At 47.9% G+C, this 23368-nt stretch overlaps 1 protein-coding gene across 5 annotated transcripts in view; it reads left to right on the plus strand.

Moving 5' to 3' along the window:
* Window positions 1–23368, plus strand: part of LOC140393935 (F-actin-monooxygenase mical1-like) — a 284293-nt gene that overhangs the window by 224752 nt on the left and 36173 nt on the right. The window lies entirely within an intron of this gene.

Consider the following 23368-nt stretch of genomic DNA (forward strand, 5'->3'; position numbering starts at 1 on the left):
ATTAGAATTAACTCCCAAGCTTCTAACCCCCCCCCCATCCTTTTTTGTTATTTAATTTTAGATTATTCTTATTGAATTTTTACATCTGTACACTATACAGCGGTGAGCAAGACGGTTCCACTGTACTCCCCACCCCCCACCCGCCTTTTTGTTGTTCGGGCTCCATCTTGGGCCCTTTCTGCTGCCGTAGATGCTGCAGGCCTTTTTAATTTGGATTTGTTACTGTTGCCCCTATGGTTTGTTGGGGGGGGGGGGGGGGAGGAGCTCTGTTTCTCCTCCCCCGCTCCCCCCCCCCCCCCCCCCCCAACCCCCTCAGTCTTTTCCTGTGTCCCGTCCTGATGTTTCCCTGGGTTCCTCCCTTGCTGCCCCCTCCCCCCCCACTTTGTTCCCATCTTCTCTGTGCAGTCCTGTCTGCCTTCACTGCCCCCACCCCCCTCCCTTCCTATCCGCTATTGGCCTTCAACAGGTCTTGGAACAGGCTGATGAATAGCCTCCACGCTTTGTGGAAGCCTTCGTCCGACCCTCGGATGGAGTATTCGATTTTCTCCAGGTGGAGAAATTCTGACTGGTGTGCCAGCCAGTCTGCAGCTGTGGGAGGTGCTGCTGATCGGCAGCCGAGCAGGAATATCCAGCGCAGTGTTCTTCAAACTTTTTTTCCGGGGACCCATTTTTCGGACAACCTTCGTGACCCACGCCGGCCGACCTTCGCGACCCACCATTTTCTCTTACCTTGTTTGCTGCTGACAAAAATGGAGGAAATGGTTTTGGGTCCCTTTGGCCCTCGTACACACTCCTCCAATGGAACCTGTTGGATGAAGGTGAAGCCTTCCGGTGTTGGAAAGTATGGAGTCTCCATCTATTCAAAGTTCTGCATTTTTTTCCTGTAAACTTTTTATCAAATAAATCCCCCCCGAACTTGTAAAGAAAAATAAAAAGGAAATTAATAAAATAAATGAAAAAAATAAAAATTAAATGAATAAAATAAATTAATAAACCCCCCCCCCGAACTTGTAAAACAAAAAGCTGCGACCGTTTAAAAAAAAAAGCGGCCACACTGCGCATGCGCACCGATGATCGGGCACGCCCGATGCGGCCGTATTTGTTTTATATGATTGCGGCCATTTTGAATGCCGCTTGCAGCCGCCGTTATTAACAGCCAGCTGCTGCGGCTGTTGCGCGCAGATTTGTGCGATCGGGAGCGCCGCGACAGCCGGCTCAGCGACCCTCCCGACACCCGCCCGCGACCCACCCACGGATCACGCCCCCGAGTTTGACAATGCCTGCTCCAGAGTGTGATTAAGGAATCAAAAGCCATCGGCCCTCTTCCCCATATGTTGTTCCGGCTGGTACGAAGCACCCTGGCGTGCGGCACAACTGTCAGCACACAATGGCGACATTGGACACTTTCCGTAACCCCTCTCTCTCCGTCAGTAGCCGCCACACAAGTTTCACGATTTTTAGAGGCACAAGGGAACCGCGCCGTCAGGAACTCGGCCCATTGGAGGCGGATAATCGCGGAGGCCCCGGAAAATACTGGTTCAGGCCCGCTAATGATATGCAAACGGTGTCTACTGTACGTGCGTTCCGGAACGCATTGACATCGCTGTCGAGGCGCTGGAGCTTTGCGATTTGGTGTCGGAACTGATTCTCCGGACAATCACCTTTCCCGATTTCGGCGAACGGAGAATCCCGCCCATGGAATTTTAACACTGAAGCACAGTGAGCTGGGCTATGTCTGGTCGACCAAGAGAACCGCTATTTGTACCAAATCGCCAGGTCCAGTAACAAACACTCACTTCATAAAAGAATAGACAGGAAAAACTATTCAGGAAGAGAGTAAATCAGACCGAGATTAGGAGCAATCCAGCTCCTTTAAGAGTCTGATTCTGAGAGGAATCTTGAGAGTGAAACTATTAGAAACCTAGAACTAGGATTATGTTGGGTTCCATTTGATACTTCCTGCTGCCTCGGAAAGCTGCTTGTGGAACAGGTTTTCTTGGTTTTCTCAGTAAACGTGAGATAGTGGGTAATCTGACGACATCCACTTTGTTTACATTAAAACACTTCTTGGAATGTGTTCCCCCAGCCTAGTTGATGAGGATATTATTAGAAATCATCAGCTCCATATAAATGACTTTGATTTTAAAGAAGGGCTTGAAAGAACTGGTGGATTTTCACCTTTCACCATCTCGGGAACAGTGATCTACGATCCATGAAGCTCTTTGTGAAGGGTGGCCACAGATGGGAAGGCATATTTTAACAAAGTCAAGTTTTGAACATAATTGTTCTGAATGAGCTAATACTTGGATACATTGTACATGTGAAGTTCAGTGCTCTTGTAGAAGTGCCACATGTTGTGACTGACCCTCACACTTTAGGAAAGTTTCACCTTCACCCCGCAGGCAGTTAGTCTATTTAATTCGGAGTGGTCGGAACTGCACATACAACAGGCTTGAGGGATCTCCGGGAAGGGGGACATTGGGAAAGGACCAGCCACCCCACCTACCCTCCACCACACAGTCGGACCTCCCAAACTGGACCAAAGGCAGAAGGTGCTGGACAATGTGAGCAGGTCTGATAGCATCTGTGGCGAGAGAATGGAGATCCAGGGCTGAACTCTCCGTTTCTCAGGCTATGTCCTGACGCCGGCGTGGGAGCAGTGGCCTTTTAAGACCGAACGTTTGGCGCAAAACGGCCACCGATCCTCTGTTTGGCTGGGGGCTAGCAGAAAGGCAGCGTAGAGCACCCAGTTCGAGCTGCCGATATGGCCCGGAGAAAGGCCGCACATGCGCATGGCGGCGGCCTGAGCAGCTGCGCCTTGCAACGTGGCGCTGGCCGCGCATGGACTCAGCCTGCAAAATAGTTCCCCACCTTTGGCCGGCTCGCGACCCCAGGACTGACCCCCAACAGTGCCCCAGCCCCTGCCAAAATCCCCCCTGCCCGCAGATCGGCCCTCCCCCGATTCTGGCGGCGCTGGACTGAGTCCGCGGCCGCCACACCGAGTTCACAACAAATGATAGCACACGCGACCGATGTCGTCGGGAACTCGGCCGGTCGGCGATGGAGCTTTGGGGGTCGGGCCTCCGGCAATGTGCTGAGGCCGTCGATACGGCGTGTGGAGTATTCCTAGAGTACGCGCTTTGGAGTATCGCGAAAGCGGCGCCGCCTCCAATTTCGGAGGAAACGTTGATTCTCCGGCCGATCGCTGAACACAATTTTTGCATCCGCGACCGGAGAATCCCGACCATGGCCGGAAATCTCCAGCTGGTGGGATTCTCTGTTCCTGCGAGCAGCGCATCCCCTCCTGGGTGTTTCCCGGCGGCGTGGGGTGGCTTCAATGGAAAATCCCATTGACAAGCGGCAGCAGTCGAGAATTCTGCCACCAGCAAACGGCGTGCTGCTGAGAAACAGGTTCTGGCGAAACGGAGAATCCAGCCTCATGTTTCGAGGCTGGATTACTCTTTGTCACCGCAGACTGGAAAGTGATATACCCCATACTGGAATATGATATACCGTATACTGGAGTGTGATATACCCCATACTGGAGTGTGATATACCCCATACTGGAGTGTGATATACCCCATACTGGAGTGTGATATACCCCATACTGGAGTGTGATATACCCCATACTGGAGTGTGATATACCCCAGAATGGAATGTGATATACCCCATACTGGAGTGTGATATACCCCATACTGGAATGTAATATACCCCATACTGGAGTGTGATATACCCCATACTGGAGTGTGATATACCCCAGACTGGAGTGTGATATACCCCATACTGGAATGTGATATACCCCATACTGGAGTGTGATATATCCCATACTGGAGTGTGATATACCCCAGACTGGAATGTGATATACCCCATACTGGAGTGTGATATACCCCATACTTGTAACGTGATATACCCCATACTTGTAACGTGATATACCCCCATACTGTCATGTGATATACCCCATACTGGAATGTGATATACCCCAGACTGGAATGTGATATACCCCATACTGGAATGTGATATACCCCATACTGGAATGTGATATACCCCAGACTGGAATGTGATATACCCGATACTGGAGTGTGATATACCCCATACTGGAGTGTGATATACCCCATACTGGAGTGTGATATACCCCAGACTGGAATGTGATATACCCCATACTTGTAATGTGATATACCCCCATAATGTAATGTGATATACCCCAAACTGGAATGTGATATACCCCATACTTGTAACGTGATATACCCCCATACTGTAATGTGATATACCCCATACTGTAATGTGATATACCCCATAGTGTAATGTGATATACCCCATACTGGAATGTGATATACCCCAGTCTGGAACGTGATATACCCCATACTGGAATGTGATATACCCCATACTGGAATGTGATATACCCCATACTGGAATGTGATATACCCCATACTGGAATGTGATATACCCCATACTGTAATGTGATATACCCCATACTGGGGTGTGATATACCCCATACTGGAATGTGATATACCCCATACTGGAGTGTGATATACCCCATACTGGAGTGTGATACCCCATACTGGAGTGTGATATGCCCCATACTGGAGTGTGATATACCCCATACTGGAGTGTGATATACCCCATACTGGAGTGTGATATACCCCATACTGGAGTGTGATATACCCCATACTGGAGTGTGATATACCCCATACTGGAGTGTGATGTGCCCCATACTGGAGTGTGATGTACCCCATACTGGCGTGTGATGTACCCCATACTGGAGTGTGATATACCCCATACTGGAGTGTGATATACCCCATACTGGAGTGTGATATACTCCATACTGGAGTGTGATATACCCCATACTGGAGTGTGATATACCCCATACTGGAGTGTGATATACCCCATACTGGAGTGTGATATACCCCATACTGGAGTGTGATATACCCCATACTGGAGTGTGATATACCCCATACTGGAGTGTGATATACCCCATACTGGAGTGTGATATACCCCATACTGGAACGTGATATACCCCATACTTGTAATGTGATATACCCCCATACTGTAATGTGATATACCCCATACTGGAATGTGATATACCCCATACTGGAGTGTGATATACCCCATACTGGAGTGTGATATACCCCATACTGGAATGTGATATACCCCAGACTGGAATGTGATATACCCCATACTGGAGTGTGATATGCCCCATACTGGAGTGTGATATACCCCATACTGGAGTGTGATATACCCCATACTGGAGTGTGATATACCCCATACTGGAATGTGATATACCCCATACTTGTAATGTGATATACCCCCATACTGTAATGTGATATACCCCAGACTGGAATGTGATATACCCCAGACTGGAATGTGATATACCCCATACTTGTAATGTGATATACCCCATACTGGAATGTGATATACCCCATACTGGAATGTGATATACCCCATACTTGTAACGTGATATACCCCCATACTGTAATGTGATATACCCCATACTGGAATGTGATATACCCCAGACTGGAATGTGATATACCCCATACTGGAGTGTGATATACCCCGACTGGAACGTGATATACCCCATACTGGAATGTGATATACCCCATACTGGAATGTGATATACCCCATACTGGAATGTGATATACCCCATATTTGTAACGTGATATACCCCCATACTGTAATGTGATATACCCCATACTGTAATGTGATATACCCCAGACTGGAATGTGATATACCCCATACTGGAGTGTGATATACTCCAGACTGGAACGTGATATACCGCATACTGGAATGTGATATACCCCATACTGGAATGTGATATCACCCATACAGTAATGTGATATACCCCATAGTGTAATGTGATATACCCCATACTGGAATGTGATATACCCCAGTCTGGAACGTGATATACCCCATACTGGAATGTGATATACCCCATACTGGAACGTGATATACCCCATAAGGGAATGTGATATACCCCATACTGTAATGTGATATACCCCATACTGGGGTGTGATATACCCCATACTGGAATGTGATATACCCCATACTGGAGTGTGATACACCCCATACTGGAGTGTGATACACCCCATACTGGAGTGTGATATACCCCATACTGGAGTGTGGTATACCCCATACTGGAGTGTGATATACCCCATACTGGAGTGTGATATACCCCATACTGGAGTGTGATATACCCCATACTGGAGTGTGATATACCCCAGAATGGAATGTGATATACCCCATACTGGTGTGTGATATACCCCATACTGGAGTGTGATATACCCCATACTGGAGTGTGATATACCCCATACTGGAGTGTGATATACCCCATACTGGTGTGTGATATACCCCATACTGAAGTGTGATATACCCCATACTGGAGTGTGATACACCCCATACTGGAGTGTGATATACCCCATACTGGAGTGTGATATACCCCATACTGGAATGTGATATACCCCATACTGGAGTGTGATATACCCCATACTGGAGTGTGATATACCCCATACTGGAATGTGATATACCCCATACTGGAATGTGATATACCCCATACTGGAAGGTGATATACCCCATACTGTGATGTAATATACCCCATAGTGTAATGTGATATACCCCATACTGGAATGTGATATACCCCAGTCTGGAACGTGTTATACCCCATAGTGTAATGTGATATACCCCATACTGGAATGTGATATACCCCATACTGTAATGTGATATACCCCATACTGAGGTGTGATATACCCCATTCTGGAATGTAATATACCCCATACTGGAGTGTGATGTACCCGATACTGGAGTTTGATACCCCATACTGGAGTGTGATATACCCCATACTGGAGTGTGATATACCCCATACTGGAGTGTGTTATACACCATACTGGAGTGTGATATATCCCCTAGGGGAGTGTGATATACCCCATACTGGAGTGTGATATACCCCATACTGGAGTGTGATATACCCCATACTGGAGTGTGATATACCCCATACTGGAGTGTGATATACCCCAGACTGGAATGTGATATACCCCATACTGGAGTGTGATATACCCCATACTGGAGTGTGATATACCCCATACTGGAGTGTGATATACCCCATACTGGAGTGTGATATACCCCATACTGGAGTGTGATATACCCCAAACTGGAGTGTGATATACCCCATAGGGGAGTGTGATATACCCCATACTGGAGTGTGATATACCCCATACTGGAGTGTGATATACCCCATACTGGAGTGTGATATACCCCATACTGGAGTGTGATATACCCCATACTGGAGTGTGTTATACACCATACTGGAGTGTGATATACCCCATAGGGGAGTGTGATATACCCCATACTGGAGTGTGATATACCCCATACTGGAGTGTGATATACCCCATACTGGAGTGTGATATACCCCATACTGGAGTGTGATATACCCCATACTGGAGTGTGATATACCCCAGACTGGAATGTGATGTACCCCATAGTGGAGTGTGATATACCCCATACTGGAGTGTGATATACCCCATACTGGAGTGTGATATACCCCATACTGGAGTGTGATATACCCCATACTGGAGTGTGATATACCCCATACTGAGTGTGATATACCCCATACTGGAGTGTGATATACCCCATACTGGAGTGTGATATACCCCATAATGGAATGTGATATACCCCATACTTGTAATGTGATATACTCCCATACTGGAATGTGATATACCCCAGACTGGAATGTGATATACCCCATACTGGAGTGTGATATACCCCAGACTGGAACGTGATATACCCCATACTGGAATGTGATATACCCCATACTGGAATGTGATATACCCCATACTGGAATGTGATATACCCCATACTGTAATGTGATTTACCCCGGACTGGAATGTGATATACCCCATACTGGAGTGTGATATACCCCAGACTGGAACGTGATATACCACATACTTGAATGTGATATACCCCAGACTGGAATGTGATATACCCCAGACTGGAATGTGATATACCCCATACTTGTAATGTGATATACCCCCATAATGTAATGTGATATACCCCAGACTGGAATGTGATATACCCCATACTTGTAACGTGATATACCCCCATACTGTAATGTGATATACCCCATACTGTAATGTGATATACCCCAGACTGGAATGTGATATACCCCATACTGGAATGTGATATAACCCATACTGTAATGTGATATACCCCATAGTGTAATGTGATATACCCCATACTGGAATGTGATATACCCCAGTCTGGAACGTAATATACCCCATACTGGAATGTGATATACCCCATACTGGAATGTGATATACCCCATACTGGAATGTGATATACCCCATACTGTAATGTGATATACCCCATACTGGGGTGTGATATACCCCATACTGGAATGTGATATTACCCCATACTGGAGTGTGATACACCCCATACTGGAGTGTGATATACCCCATACTGGAGTGTGATATACCCCATACTGGAGTGTGATATACCCCATACTGGAGTGTGATATACCCCATACTGGAGTGTGATATACCCCATACTGGAGTGTGATATACCCCATGCTGGAGTGTGATATACCCCATGCTGGAGTGTGATATGCACCAGACTGGAATGTGATATACCCCATACTGGAGTGTGACATACCCCATACTGGAGTGTGACATACCCCATACTGGAGTGTGATATACCCCATACTGGAGTGTGATATACCCCATACTGGAATGTGATATACCCCATACTGGAGTGTGATATACCCCATACTGGAGTGTGATATACCCCATACTGGAATGTGATATACCCCATACTTGTAATGTGATATACCCCCATACTGTAATGTGATATACCCCAGACTGGAATGTGATATACCCCAGACTGGAATGTGATATACCCCATACTTGTAATGTGATATACCCCATACTGGAATGTGATATACCCCATACTGGAATGTGATATACCTCATACTTGTAATGTGATATACCCCCATACTGTAATGTGATATACCCCATACTGGAATGTGATATACCCCAGACTGGAATGTGATATACCCCATACTGGAGTGTGATATACCCCAGACTGGAACGTGATATACCCCATACTGGAATGTGATAAACCCCATACTGGAATGTGATATACCCCATACTGGAATGTGATATACCCCATACTGTAATGTGATATACCCCGGACTGGAATGTGATATACCCCATACTGGAGTGTGATATACCCCATACTGGAGTGTGATATACCCCATACTGGAGTGTGATATACCCCATACTGGAATGTGATATACCCCATACTTGTAATGTGATATACCCCCATACTGGAATGTGATATACCCCAGACTGGAATGTGATATACCCCATACTGGAGTGTGATATACCCCAGACTGGAACGTGATATACCCCATACTGGAATGTGATATACCCCATACTGGAATGTGATATACCCCATACTGGAATGTGATATACCCCATACTGTAATGTGATTTACCCCGGACTGGAATGTGATGTACCCCATACTGGAGTGTGATATACCCCAGACTGGAACGTGATATACCCCATACTGGAATGTGATATACCCCAGACTGGAATGTGATATACCCCAGACTGGAATGTGATATACCGCAGACTGGAATGTGATATACCCCATACTTGTAATGTGATATACCCCCATAATGTAATGTGATATACCCCATACTGGGGTGTGATATACCCCATACTGGAATGTGATATTACCCCATACTGGAGTGTGATACACCCCATACTGGAGTGTGATATACCCCATACTGGAGTGTGATATACCCCATACTGAAGTGTGATATACCCCATACTGGAGTGTGATATACCCCATGCTGGAGTGTGATATACCCCATGCTGGAGTGTGATATGCACCAGACTGGAATGTGATATACCCCATACTGGAGTGTGACATACCCCATACTGGAGTGTGACATACCCCATACTGTAATGTGATATACCCCATACTGGGGTGTGATATACCCCATACTGGAATGTGATATTACCCCATACTGGAGTGTGATACACCCCATACTGGAGTGTGATATACCCCATACTGGAGTGTGATATACCCCATACTGGAGTGTGATATACCCCATACTGGAGTGTGATATACCCCATACTGGAGTGTGATATACCCCATACTGGAGTGTGATATACCTCATGCTGGAGTGTGATATACCCCATGCTGGAGTGTGATATGCACCAGACTGGAATGTGATATACCCCATACTGGAGTGTGACATACCCCATACTGGAGTGTGACATACCCCATACTGGAGTGTGATATACCCCATACTGGAGTGTGATATACCCCATACTGGAATGTGATATACCCCATACTGGAGTGTGATATACCCCATACTGGAGTGTGATATACCCCATACTGGAATGTGATATACCCCATACTTGTAATGTGATATACCCCCATACTGTAATGTGATATACCCCAGACTGGAATGTGATATACCCCAGACTGGAATGTGATATACCCCATACTTGTAATGTGATATACCCCATACTGGAATGTGATATACCCCATACTGGAATGTGATATACCTCATACTTGTAATGTGATATACCCCCATACTGTAATGTGATATACCCCATACTGGAATGTGATATACCCCAGACTGGAATGTGATATACCCCATACTGGAGTGTGATATACCCCAGACTGGAACGTGATATACCCCATACTGGAATGTGATAAACCCCATACTGGAATGTGATATACCCCATACTGGAATGTGATATACCCCATACTGTAATGTGATATACCCCGGACTGGAATGTGATATACCCCATACTGGAGTGTGATATACCCCATACTGGAGTGTGATATACCCCATACTGGAGTGTGATATACCCCATACTGGAATGTGATATACCCCATACTTGTAATGTGATATACCCCCATACTGGAATGTGATATACCCCAGACTGGAATGTGATATACCCCATACTGGAGTGTGATATACCCCAGACTGGAACGTGATATACCCCATACTGGAATGTGATATACCCCATACTGGAATGTGATATACCCCATACTGGAATGTGATATACCCCATACTGTAATGTGATTTACCCCGGACTGGAATGTGATGTACCCCATACTGGAGTGTGATATACCCCAGACTGGAACGTGATATACCCCATACTGGAATGTGATATACCCCAGACTGGAATGTGATATACCCCAGACTGGAATGTGATATACCGCAGACTGGAATGTGATATACCCCATACTTGTAATGTGATATACCCCCATAATGTAATGTGATATACCCCATACTGGGGTGTGATATACCCCATACTGGAATGTGATATTACCCCATACTGGAGTGTGATACACCCCATACTGGAGTGTGATATACCCCATACTGGAGTGTGATATACCCCATACTGAAGTGTGATATACCCCATACTGGAGTGTGATATACCCCATGCTGGAGTGTGATATACCCCATGCTGGAGTGTGATATGCACCAGACTGGAATGTGATATACCCCATACTGGAGTGTGACATACCCCATACTGGAGTGTGACATACCCCATACTGGAGTGTGATATACCCCATACTGGAGTGTGATATACCCCATACTGGAATGTGATATACCCCATACTGGAGTGTGATATACCCCATACTGCAGTGTGATATACCCCATACTGGAATGTGATATACCCCATACTTGTAATGTGATATACCCCCATACTGTAATGTGATATACCCCAGACTGGAATGTGATATACCCCAGACTGGAATGTGATATACCCCATACTTGTAATGTGATATACCCCATACTGGAATGTGATATACCCCATACTGGAATGTGATATACCTCATACTTGTAACGTGATATACCCTCATACTGTAATGTGATATACCCCATACTGGAATGTGATATACCCCAGACTGGAATGTGATATACCCCATACTGGAGTGTGATATACCCCAGACTGGAACGTGATATACCCCATACTGGAATGTGATATACCCCATACTGGAATGTGATATACCCCATACTGGAATGTGATATACCCCATACTGTAATGTGATATACCCCGGACTGGAATGTGATATAGCCCATACTGGAGTGTGATATACCCCAGACTGGAATGTGATATGCCCCATACTGGAATGTGATATACCCCAGACTGGAATGTGATATACCCCAGACTGGAATGTGATATACCCCATACTGGAGTGTGATATACCCCATACTGGAGTGTGATATACCCCATACTGGAGTGTGATATACCCCATACTGGAGTGTGATATACCCCATACTGGAGTGTGATATACCCCAGACTGGAATGTGATATACCCCATACTGGAGTGTGATATACCCCATACTGGAGTGTGATATACCCCATACTGGAGTGTGATATACCCCATACTGGAGTGTGATATACCCCATACTGGAGTGTGATATACCCCATACTGGAGTGTGATATACCCCATACTGGAGTGTGATATACCCCATACTGGAGTGTGATATACCCCATACTGGAATGTGATATACCCCATACTTGTAATGTGATATACCCCCATACTGGAATGTGATATACCCCAGACTGGAATGTGATATACCCCATACTGGAGTGTGATATACCCCAGACTGGAACGTGATATACCCCATACTGGAATGTGATATACCCCATACTGGAATGTGATATACCCCATACTGGAATGTGATATACCCCATACTGTAATGTGATTTACCCCGGACTGGAATGTGATATACCCCATACTGGAGTGTGATATACCCCAGACTGGAACGTGATATACCCCATACTTGAATGTGATATACCCCAGACTGGAATGTGATATACCCCAGACTGGAATGTGATATACCCCATACTTGTAATGTGATATACCCCCATAATGTAATGTGATATACCCCAGACTGGAATGTGATATACCCCATACTTGTAACGTGATATACCCCCATATTGTAATGTGATATACCCCATACTGTAATGTGATATACCCCAGACTGGAATGTGATATACCCCATACTGGAATGTGATATAACCCATACTGTAATGTGATATACCCCATAGTGTAATGTGATATACCCCATACTGGAATGTGATATACCCCAGTCTGGAACGTAATATACCCCATACTGGAATGTGATATACCCCATACTGGAATGTGATATACCCCATACTGGAATGTGATATACCCCATACTGTAATGTGATATACCCCATACTGGGGTGTGATATACCCCATACTGGAATGTGATATTACCCCATACTGGAGTGTGATACACCCCATACTGGAGTGTGATATACCCCATACTGGAGTGTGATATACCCCATACTGGAGTGTGATATACCCCATACTGGAGTGTGATATACCCCATGCTGGAGTGTGATATACCCCATGCTGGAGTGTGATATGCACCAGACTGGAATGTGATATACCCCATACTGGAGTGTGACATACCCCATACTGGAGTGTGACATACCCCATACTGGAGTGTGATATACCCCATACTGGAGTGTGATATACCCCATACTGGAATGTGATATACCCCATACTGGAGTGTGATATACCCCATACTGGAGTGTGATATACCCCATACTGGAATGTGATATACCCCATACTTGTAATGTGATATACCCCCATACTGTAATGTGATATACCCCAGACTGGAATGTGATATACCCCAGACTGGAATGTGATATACCCCATACTTGTAATGTGATATACCCCATACTGGAATGTGATATACCCCATACTGGAATGTGATATACCTCATACTTGTAACGTGATATACCCCCATACTGTAATGTGATATACCCCATACTGGAATGTGATATACCCCAGACTGGAATGTGATATACCCCATACTGGAGTGTGATATACCCCAGACTGGAACGTGATATACCCCATACTGGAATGTGATATACCCCATACTGGAATGTGATATACCCCATACTGGAATGTGATATACCCCATACTGTAATGTGATATACCCCGGACTGGAATGTGATATACCCCATACTGGAGTGTGATATACCCCATACTGGAGTGTGATATACCCCATACTGGAGTGTGATATACCCCATACTGGAATGTGATATACCCCATACTTGTAATGTGATATAACCCCATACTGGAATGTGATATACCCCAGACTGGAATGTGATATACCCCATACTGGAGTGTGATATACCCCAGACTGGAACGTGATATACCCCATACTGGAATGTGATTTACCCCGGACTGGAATGTGATGTACCCCATACTGGAGTGTGATATACCCCAGACTGGAGTGTGATATACCCCATACTGGAATGTGATATACCCCATACTGGAGTGTGATATACCCCATACTGGAGTGTGATATACCCCATACTGGAATGTGATATACCCCATACTGGAATGTGATATACCCCATACTGGAATGTGATATACCTCATACTTGTAACGTGATATACCCCCATACTGTAATGTGATATACCCCATACTGGAATGTGATATACCCCAGACTGGAATGTGATATACCCCATACTGGAGTGTGATATACCCCAGACTGGAACGTGATATACCCCATACTGGAATGTGATATACCCCATACTGGAATGTGATATACCCCATACTGGAATGTGACATATCCCATACTGTAATGTGATATACCCCGGACTGGAATGTGATATAGCCCATACTGGAGTGTGATATACCCCAGACTGGAATGTGATATGCCCCATACTGGAATGTGATATACCCCAGACTGGAATGTGATATACCCCAGACTGGAATGTGATATACCCCATACTTGTAATGTGATATACCCCCATAATGTAATGTGATATACCCCATACTGGAATGTGATATACCCCATACTTGTAACGTGATATACCCCCATACTGTAATGTGATATACCCCATACTGTAATGTGATATACCCCAGACTGGAATGTGATATACCCCATACTGGAATGTGATATACCCCATACTTGTAATGTGATATACCCCCATACTGTAATGTGATATACCCCAGACTGGAATGTGATATACCCCAGACTGGAATGTGATATACCCCATACTTGTAATGTGATATACCCCATACTGGAATGTGATATACCCCATACTGGAATGTGATATACCTCATACTTGTAACGTGATATACCCCCATACTGTAATGTGATATACCCCATACTGGAATGTGATATACCCCAGACTGGAATGTGATATACCCCATACTGGAGTGTGATATACCCCAGACTGGAACGTGAAATACCCCATACTGGAATGTGATATACCCCATACTGGAATGTGATATACCCCATACTGGAATGTGATATACCCCATACTGTAATGTGATATTCCCCGGACTGGAATGTGATATAGCCCATACTGGAGTGTGATATACCCCAGACTGGAATGTGATATGCCCCATACTGGAATGTGATATACCCCAGACTGGAATGTGATATACCCCAGACTGGAATGTGATATACCCCATACTTGTAATGTGATATACCCCCATAATGTAATGTGATATACCCCATACTGGAATGTGATATACCCCATACTTGTAACGTGATATACCCCCATACTGTAATGTGATATACCCCATACTGTAATGTGATATACCCCAGACTGGAATGTGATATACCCCATACTGGAGTGTGATATACCCCAGACTGGAACGTGATATACCCCATCCTGGAATGTGATATACCCCATACTGGAATGTGATATAACCCATACTGTAATGTGATATACCCCATAGTGTAATGTGATATACCCCATACTGGAATGTGATATACCCCAGTCTGGAACGTAATATACCCCATACTGGAACGTGATATACCCCATACTGGAATGTGATATACCCCATACTGGAATGTGATATACCCCATACTGTAATGTGATATACCCCATACTGGGGTGTGATATACCCCATACTGGAATGTGATATACCCCATACTGGAGTGTGATACACCCCATACTGGAGTGTGATATACCCCATACTGGAGTGTGATATACCCCATACTGGAGTGTGATATACCCCATACTGGAGTGTGATATACCCCATACTGGAGTGTGATATACCCCATACTGGAGTGTGATATACCCCATGCTGTAGCGTGATATACCCCATGCTGGAGTGTGATATACCCCAGACTGGAATGTGATATACCCCATACTGGAATGTGATATACTCCATACGTGCTGCGGTGTTCCAGCTCCCCAATGGGAGTCTCCGGCAAGGGCCCCATCACCTCCTCCTCCCTCAGGGTGCCCGATGGCCCCCAGGCTACTCTATAGGACGGGAGTGTGAGAGGAGCCATCCCCTGAGGCTCCCCCGCCGCTTGGCACTGCCAGTCCTGGAGGCCCGCTCTGGTCTCGACCAGGGTCTGCATGCTCGCGGCCATGGCGCACAGGGAGCTGATCCTCTCCGTCTGGGACTACGCTACATCGCCTGTTGACTTCCTCTGAGTTTGTGTGACATCAGCCACTCTGAGCCATCTCTCTCTGGGACTGGGCCACCTCCCACCGTGTCTGCAGCACATTGGCCAGCACTTGGGCAATGCCGCCGACGTACCTGGCCATGGCCTGCTGTGACTGGGCCACGCTCAGGAATGCCACTGCTGCCATTTCCAGGCGGCTCTGGCACATGGTTACCTGTTAGGCGCCTTGGACATGCCAATCCATAGCCAAAGCCCTCATCCCCAAGGCCTCCACCGCGGATGCCACCCTTGCGGTGTTGGCCTGCGTGGCACACATGACCACCACTACCTCCTGCTCCTGCACATGCTTGGATTCCTCCAACTCCCCTTGAAGGTACTGGATGCTCGCCGACAACCCCTCATGTAGTGCCTGGCTCTGTGACTGCACCGCCACAATTGATGGGACTATTTGCACCAGACGCCCAAAACCCTTCTGGACGGCAGCTAGTCCCTGGGGTTCGCCCCCTCAGGTGTTCCTACCTCCACCTGGGGCTAATTTAGCACAGTGGGCTAAACAACTGGCTTATAATACAGAACAAGGCCAGCAGCGCGGGTTCAATTCCCGTATCAGCCTCCCCGAACAGGCGCCGGAATGTGGCGACGAGGGTTTTTTCACAGTAACTTCATTGAAACCTACTTGTGACAATAAGCGATTATTATTATGATTATTATTACCTGCTGTACCGGATTAGCTATGTGGTGAGCACCAGATAGTGTCCAGGAGCCTCTTCACTAAAGTGCCCAACCGAGGTGAGTTTCTCTGGGATGGTGGAGGGCCACGGCCACAGCTGTGACATAAAGTCAATGACATCACCGGACTCGTGCCCCGGGGTTTCCTGTGCCTCGGGCGGAGGGTTGCCATGAACAAACAAAGAACAAAGAAAAATACAGACAGGAACAGGCCCTTCGGCCCGCCATGCCTGTGCTGACCATGCTGCCCGTCTGAACTAAAATCTTCTACACTTCCTGGGTCCGTATCCCTCTATTTCCATCCTATTCATGTATTTGTCAAGATGCCCCTTAAATGTCACTATCGTCCCTGCTTCCACCACCTCCTCCGACAGCGAGTTCCAGGCACCCACAACCCTTTGTGTCATAAACTTGCCTCGTACATCTCCTCTAAACCTTGCCCCTCGCACCTTAAACCTATGCCCCCTAGTAATTGACCCCTCTACCCTGGGGAAAAGCCTCTGACTATCCACTCTGTCTATGACTATCCCTCATAATGTTGTAGACCTCTATCAGGTCGCCCCTGAACCCCCGTCGTTCCAGTGAGAACAAACCGAGTTTATTCAACTGCTCCTCATAGCTAATGCCCTCCATACCAGGCAACATCCTGGTAAATCTCTTCTGCACCCTCTCTAAAGCCTCCACATCCTTCTGGCAATGTGGCGACCAGAATTGACCACTGTACTCCCAAGTGTGTCCTAACTAAGGTTCTATACAGCTGCAACATGACTTGACAATTGTTATACTCAATGCCCCGGCCAATGAAGGCAAGCATGCCGTATGCCTTCTTGACTACCTTCTCCACCTGTGTTGCCCCTTTCAGTGACCTGTGGACCTGTACACCTAGATCTCTCTGACTGTCAATACTCTTGAGGATTCTACCATTCACTGTATATTCCCGACCTGCATTAGACCTTCCAAAATGCATTACCTCACATTTGTCCGGATTAAACTCCATCTGCCATCTCTCCGCCCAAGTCTCCAAACGATCTAAATCCTGTTGTATCCTCTGACAGTCCTCATCACTATCCGCAATTCCACCAACTTATGTGTCATCTGCAAACTTACTAATCAGAGATGCTCTCAGCATCGCTGCTTGGCTTACGGGACGGGGCTCCAGCTGGGAGCGGGGGATGCCAGATGCACCCGCCCCATCTCTGGCAGGACCTGTAAGACACAAGACAAGACGCATGGTTAACTGCGGGCCCGTGGGGTGAGTTGGATGGTGGAGATGAGGGTGGTGTGGGTTGAGGATGGGGATGAAGGTGAGGGTGAGGGTGGTGGGGGGGGGGGTGGGGGTGGTGTGTGTGGGGGGGGGTGACACACATATCACGGGGAACCGCAACTCATGCAGGGTCACTCTTTCTTGCTAGTACTCCACCTTGGAGACCTCTCTTTCCTCTGGGCTGCCGTCCACATCCAGGGCCCACTGCTCTGCTGTGGAGAGGGGAAGCTGGTCCGGCGGTCCCCCTCCAGTCGTCTTCCACACCGGCTTTTATGCGCGGACTTCTTCTGGGAGATGACGGGGGCAAACCGTGTTAGAGAGTCTGACACATGCAGCCCAGGGGTGGGTAGCTGGTGGCCTCAATAGCCAGAGCACCCAGCATGGTGGCCGATATGAGTTCCGGAATGTGGTGCAGGGTGTAGGATCGGACGCCCTCTGGGTGGTGGGGGGGCGGGTTGGTGCCAGGGGCACAGTGCTGCCCACTCACCCCGGCCGCCCTGAGGAGGTCATGCAGTTCTTTCCGGCACTGCTGTCCAGTCCAGACGTTGTTCCCCACGGCGTTGACCATCTCTGCCACCTGTGCCCAGGCACAGTGAATGGCGGTGGTTGGCAGCCTTCTTCCCGGGCCAGGGTACAAAGTCATCTGCCTCTCCTCCACCGTGTCCAGGAGGGTCTCGAGCTCGGCGTCCGTAAATCTCGGGGTCGCTGCCCTTGCTGCCACCTTGTTGGCTGGGATGGTGTGTGTGGGGATTGACGTGTGTATATGTGGCTGCAGCTTGTCACACTCCTGAGTGTCAATCGCAAAACCAGTGAATCCTGCACCGTTTCTCAATGGAATCGATTGTGTTCCATGTGGCACCAGTGCTAGCTCCTTAACAGTGGAAAAATCATTACAAGTGTGGCGCCAGATTAGCTATCATGGAACTCCACCAACCTCTGCGCCGGAGTCAACACTTATTCTGAGAAACGGAAAATCCTGCCCTTTATGTTCCAGGACATGATGACATTTCATTAGATCATGATGAACGGTAGTATTGAATAGTTGAGATGTTGGATCGCTTAGTAATCTGAGCAGTTCATGTCATTAATATGGAGCTATTTTGAGCCGGCGTTACCTCCTGTGTTGAGCTGGCATTACATCCTGTGTTGATCCTGCGTTTCCCCCTGTGTTGAGTTGGTATTTCCTCCTGTATTGAGCTGGCATTTCCTCCTGTGTTGAGCTGGCGTTTCCTCCTGTGTTGAGCCTGCGTTTCCCCCTGTGTTAAGATGGCATTTCCTCCTGTGGTGAGCCTGCGTGTTCCCCTGTGTTGAGCCTGCGTGTTCTCCTGTGTTAAGCCTGCGTGTTCTCCTGTGTTGAGACTGTGTGTTCTCCTGTATTGAGCTGACATTTCCTTCTGTGATGAGCCCGCAATTTCTTCTGTGTTGAGACTGTGTTCTCCTGTGTTGAGCTGACATTTCCTCCTGTATTGAGCTGACATTTCCTTCTGTGTTGAGCCCGCATTTTCTTCTGTGTTGAGCCTGCGTGTTCTCCTGTGTTGAGCCTGCGTGTTCTCCTGTGTTGAGCCTGCATGTTCTCCAGTGTTGAGCCTGCATTTTCTCCTGTGTTGAGCCTGCGTGTTCTCCAGTGTTGAGCCTGCATTTTCTCCTGTGTTGAGCCTGCGTGTTCTCCAGTGTTGAGCCTGCATTTTCTCCTGTGTTGAGCCTGCGTGTTCTCCTGTGTTGAGCCTGCGTGTTCTCCAGTGTTGAGCCTGCGTGTTCTCCAGTGTTGATCCTGCGTGTTCTCCAGTGTTGAGCCTGCATTTTCTCCTGTGTTGAGCCTGCGTGTTCTCCAGTGTTGAGCCTGCATTTTCTCCTGTGTTGAGCCTGCGTGTTCTCCTGTGTTGAGCCTGCGTGTTCTCCAGTGTTGAGCCTGCATTTTCTCCTGTGTTGAGCCTGTGTGTTCTCCAGTGTTGAGCCTGCATTTTCTCTTGTGTTGAGCCTGCGTATTCTCCAGTATTGAGCCTGGGCGTTCTCCTGTGTTGAGCCCGCGTGTTCTCCTGTGTTGAGCCTCCATGTTCTCCTGTGTTGAGCCTGCGTGTTCTCCTGTGTTGAGCCTGCGTGTTCTCCTGTGTTGAGCCTCCCTGTTCTCCTGTGTTGAGCCTGCGTGTTCTCCTGTGTTGAGCCCGCGTGTTCTCCTGTGTTGAGCTTCCCTGTTCTCCTGTGTTGAGCCTGCGTGTTCTCCAGTGTTGAGCCTGCATTTTCTCTTGTGTTGAGCCTGCGTATTCTCCAGTATTGAGCCTGGGCGTTCTCGTGTGTTGAGCCCGCGTGTTCTCCTGTGTTGAGCCTCCATGTTCTCCTGTGTTGAGCCTGCGTGTTCTCCTGTGTTGAGCCTGCGTGTTCTCCTGTGTTGAGCCTCCCTGTTCTCCTGTGTTGAGCCTGCGTGTTCTCCTGTGTTGAGCCCGCGTGTTCTCCTGTGTTGAGCTTCCCTGTTCTCCTGTGTTGAGCCTGCGTGTTCTCCAGTGTTGAGCCTGCATTTTCTCTTGTGTTGAGCCTGCGTATTCTCCAGTATTGAGCCTGGGCGTTCTCCTGTGTTGAGCCCGCGTGTTCTCCTGTGATGAGCTTCCCTGTTCTCCTGTGTTGAGCCTGCGTGTTCTCCTGTGTTGAGCCAGCGTGTTCTCCAGTGTTGAGCCTGCGTGTTCTCCTGTGTTGAGCCTGCGTGTTCGCCTGTGTTGAGCCTGCGTGTTCTCCTGTGTTGAGCCTGCATGTTCTTCTGTGTTGAGCCTGCGTGTTCTCCTCTGTTGAGCCTGCATGTTCTGCTGTGTTGAGCCTGCGTGTTCTCCTGTGTTAAGCCTGCATGTTCTCCTGTGTTGAGCTTGCGTGTTCTGCTGTGTTGAGCCTGCGTGTTCACCTGTGTTAAGCCTGCGTGTTCTCCTGTGTTGAGACTGTGTGTTCTCCTGTATTGAGCTGACATTTCCTCCTGTATTGAGCTGACATTTCCTTCTGTGTTGAGCCCGCATTTTCTTCTGTGTTGAGCCTGCGTGTTCTCCTGTGTTGAGCCTGCGTGTTCTGCTGTGTTGAGCCTGCATTTTCTCCTGTGTTGAGCCTGCGTGTTCTCCAGTGTTGAGCCTGCATTTTCTCCTGTGTTGAGCCTGCGTGTTCTCCTGTGTTGAGCCTGCGTGTTCTCCTGTGTTGAGCCTGCATTTTCTCCTGTGTTGAGCCTGCGTGTTCTCCAGTGTTGACCCTGCATTTTCTCCTGTGTTGAGCCTGCGTGTTCTCCAGTGTTGAGCCTGCATTTTCTCTTGTGTTGAGCCTGCGTATTCTCCAGTATTGAGCCTCGGCGTTCTCCTGTGTTGAGCCCGCGTGTTCTCCTGTGTTGAGCCCGCGTGTTCTCCTGTGTTGAGCCTCCCTGTTCTCCTGTGTTGAGCCTGCGTGTTCTCCTGTGTTGAGTCTGCGTGTCCTCCTGTGTTGAGCCTCCCTGTTCTCCTGTGTTGAGCCCGCGTGTTCTCCTGTGTTGAGCCTCCCTGTTCTCCTGTCTTGAGCCTGCGTGTTCTCCTGTGTTGAGCCAGTGTGTTCTCCAGTGTTGAGCCTGCGTGTTCGCCTGTGTCGAGCCTGCGTGTTCTCCTGTGTTGAGCCTGCATGTTCTCCAGTGTTGAGCCTGCATTTTCTCCTGTGTTGAGCCTGCGTGTTCTCCAGTGTTGAGCCTGCATTTTCTCCTGTGTTGAGCCTGCGTGTTCTCCAGTGTTGAGCCTGCATTTTCTCTTGTGTTGAGCCTGCGTATTCTCCAGTATTGAGCCTGGGCGTTCTCCTGTGTTGAGCCCGCGTGTTCTCCTGTGTTGAGCCTCCATGTACTCCTGTGTTGAGCCTGCATGTTCTCCTGTGTTGAGCCTGCGTGTTCTCCTGTGTTGAGCCTGCGTGTTCACCTGTGTTAAGCCTGCGTGTTCTCCTGTGTTGAGACTGTGTGTTCTCCTGTATTGAGCTGACATTTCCTCCTGTATTGAGCTGACATTTCCTTCTGTGTTGAGCCCGCATTTTCTTCTGTGTTGAGCCTGCGTGTTCTCCTGTGTTGTGCCTGCGTGTTCTGCTGTGTTGAGCCTGCATTTTCTCCTGTGTTGAGCCTGCGTGTTCTCCAGTGTTGAGCCTGCGTGTTCTCCAGTGTTGAGCCTGCATTTTCTCCTGTGTTGAGCCTGCGTGTTCTCCTGTGTTGAGCCTGCGTGTTCTCCTATGTTGAGCCTGCATTTTCTCCTGTGTTGAGCCTGCGTGTTCTCCAGTGTTGAGCCTGCATTTTCTCCTGTGTTGAGCCTGCGTGTTCTCCAGTGTTGAGCCTGCATTTTCTCTTGTGTTGAGCCTGCGTATTCTCCAGTATTGAGCCTGGGCGTTCTCCTGTGTTGAGCCCGCGTGTTCTCCTGTGTTGAGCCTCCATGTACTCCTGTGTTGAGCCTGCGTGTTCTCCTGTGTTGAGCCTGCGTGTTCTCCTGTGTTGAGCCTGCGTGTTCACCTGTGTTAAGCCTGCGTGTTCTCCTGTGTTGAGACTGGGTGTTCTCCTGTATTGAGCTGACATTTCCTCCTGTATTGAGCTGACATTTCCTTCTGTGTTGAGCCCGCATTTTCTTCTGTGTTGAGCCTGCGTGTTCTCCTGTGTTGAGCCTGCGTGTTCTGCTGTGTTGAGCCTGCATTTTCTCCTGTGTTGAGCCTGCGTGTTCTCCAGTGTTGAGCCTGCGTGTTCTCCAGTGTTGAGCCTGCATTTTCTCCTGTGTTGAGCCTGCGTGTTCTCCTGTGTTGAGCCTGCGTGTTCTCCTGTGTTGAGCCTGCATTTTCTCCTGTGTTGAGCCTGCGTGTTCTCCAGTGTTGAGCCTGCATTTTCTCCTGTGTTGAGCCTGCGTGTTCTCCAGTGTTGAGCCTGCATTTTCTCTTGTGTTGAGCCTGCGTATTCTCCAGTATTGAGCCTGGGCGTTCTCC

The sequence above is a fragment of the Scyliorhinus torazame genome, chromosome 17, assembly GCF_047496885.1.
Source record: "Scyliorhinus torazame isolate Kashiwa2021f chromosome 17, sScyTor2.1, whole genome shotgun sequence".
NCBI lineage: Eukaryota > Metazoa > Chordata > Chondrichthyes > Carcharhiniformes > Scyliorhinidae > Scyliorhinus > Scyliorhinus torazame.